The following is a 2,666-nucleotide window of genomic DNA, read 5'->3' as shown; positions in this document are numbered from 1 at the left end:
CCTGTCCCAAGGCATCATATGGTAATTTTCAGACAAAACATTAAAGAGTTCTTTTGTAAAAGGACTGTTAGCCCCATTTTCTCTAGCTGTTGAGCCTTCCCACACTAGAGGTGGAGGATCCGGGGCCTTAGGTTTTACAGACTTTTGATCCCCAATATGAAGTGGACATAATGCAGTTCGAACAAGAGCCCACATAGTTAAAGATGACAAAGGCCCTTGTTTTCCTTGAGCCATATTTAAGAGAGTACCTTTTGACACCTTAATTTCCTTATCCTTGAGCATGCAAGCTAAAAATTTACAATGATGTTTTTGCCTTTTACTCGAATTCTTCCCCATTATAACATGGCTGATTAAAGATATCCCCCTCCACTTACGGTCACGACTCCGAAGCTGGCATGGGCTTTGTACGTTTTGAACTTCCCACCTTACCAGTGAATTTCCACTTTTCCTTTTTCACTTCATTTTTCATTTAGGTGAATCTTCTCCTCCAGTCCCTGTTCATGGAACAAGATGCTGAAACCTTCACGGTGGGGTTCAGGATCTGAAGGAGGGGCCGACACACAAATGAAAATGCTATATAAGAAATATGAATTTAGAAGGCATGGGGGCCATGTGGAGACCCTTTTCTTGAAGAAGCACAGCCCCCCCAGACTAGGTCCCATCTGCTTTTTATTCAGTTTTAGATACACATCTTGCCCTCTAGCAATGCATACAGGCATATCAAAGGTAAAGTTTGATAAACAGTAAAAGGATTATCAGGTTAGCAAATTTCCTTGAGCCACCACTATCTCAACAATTGGTGCTTAGTGTCAGCCCTGCTAACGTCCAAGGTCCATCAGCCTTCTGTGTTCCTTGGTGCACTGACAGTATTTGCAAATTAGTGGCTTTCCACAGTCATCTCATCCCTCTTACATATATTGTTTCTCTCATGGGCTATCTAATGTAGCCATGAGGACTCAGAGTGCTAAGTAACCAAACTTTAATGTGTGTGGCCTTGAACAAGTCAATTTTTAAATTACAGTTAGAATTTCCTATGAGGCTCCTGCATGTCATGAGGGATACCCCCTTTATACCTCCCTAAAGATTCTTAGTCACCTAAGAAGACCCAAAAGTCGAGATGGAGGGAGGAAGTGTCCCTTATCTTTGGAGATGAAAGAGTTCAGGCTCTCATTTATTCAGCAAAAACATTTTGTTCAGACTCTCAGAAAGCAACTCCAACTGAAAAGCCAATGATAAAAACCAGCCAGCCATTTTTTTTCTCTTATCCTGAGTTCTTAACTCTCATCTTTAGCCTAGGTTCTCTCAACTCTTAACCTTTAGCTCCACCTTAAGGATTAAAACACAAAGAACAGCTCAAATAAATTTGGGCCTCTTACCTTAAAACAGAAAGGTCCAGAATTCCAAGAAAAACTCACCCAAGTTCATCAGATGCAAATCAAGGAGCCAGAGTGAGGCACAATGGGTCCCTGCTGGTACCAAGCATAAGTTTGGCCCTGCAAGGTGGTCCTGGGTGGGCTTCTTCAGAATCCTGCTGACTATGCCAAGAAAATGTTGACATAAGAAATGTCAAGCCCTGACTGGTTTGGCTCAGTGGATAGAGTGTTGGCCTGTGGACTGAAGGGTCCCAGGTTCGATTCTGGTCAAGGGCACCAAAAAAAAAAAAAAAAAAGAAATGTCAAAACTGTAAGAATTTCTATGAGTTTATTTGAGCCAAACTAATGACAATTGCTGGGAATCAAAATCTCAATGGATTGAGAAAATGCTCCAGAGAATGGTAGTTTTGCACCTTATTTTATACATTACAATCAAAGGGGGAGGCAAAAAGGACTTACATAAAATCCGTTGGTGATAAATTAGGGAGGTGGGAGAAAGCAAAGGAGAAAAATCTCTGCATTAAATAAAAAATAAAACAGATACTTCTTTTACATTAGTAGGTATAAGATAGTTAACAGTTAACAATACAATAACAATGACAATGAGGGATTTTGTGGTCTGTTCTGGTGGGAGATTGTGCCCTGAGGGGTCTGGAAAAAGAAAATTACAGTGACACTCTTATGTTATCATAGATGAAAAAAAAGTAGGCAGAAACAATTAAGATAAAGGTTGACCTTTTTCAGGGAATATTCTAGCCTAGGACAATGACTACATACCAAAAACTGCTTTTAGTTAGGAAGTTTTCATTTTAGACCATCCAATGTGGTTACTTTTGGTCTCTGAGTTTGTAAGGCCCATGCAGGCTTCCCCTGAGCTTGTCAGGTTTGCTATGTGGCTCCTTTTTCATTCACAATGGTAAATAACTCTAACTCATTATTTTAATACTAGAGGCCCAGTGCATGAATTCATTCACGGGTGGGGTCCGGCCGGCCCAGCCCCAATCGGGGCAGATCGGAGCCAGCCCTGTTGAAAGGAGGAGATGGTGGGTGGTGGGCTGGGCCTTCTGGGGAGAGGGGCCATGGGAGATTGTCTGGTGGGCCCCCCCTCCAATTGGGGTGGGGGGCCAATCGGGGGTCAGCAGCCAGGAGAGGGGCCATGGGAGGTTGGCCTGTCAGCCCCCCCCCTGATTGGTGTGGGGGTGCCAATCAGGGGTAGAGCTAGCTGGGGGGAGGGGCTCTGGGCTGATCAGGGTGGTGGGGCCGGCCATGGGTAGGGGCTCTGGGCAGGGGCCA

The sequence above is a fragment of the Myotis lucifugus genome, unplaced genomic scaffold (assembly GCF_000147115.1).
Source record: "Myotis lucifugus unplaced genomic scaffold, Myoluc2.0 scaffold_4, whole genome shotgun sequence".
Lineage (NCBI taxonomy): Eukaryota > Metazoa > Chordata > Mammalia > Chiroptera > Vespertilionidae > Myotis > Myotis lucifugus.
This window is presented reverse-complemented; position numbering follows the sequence as displayed.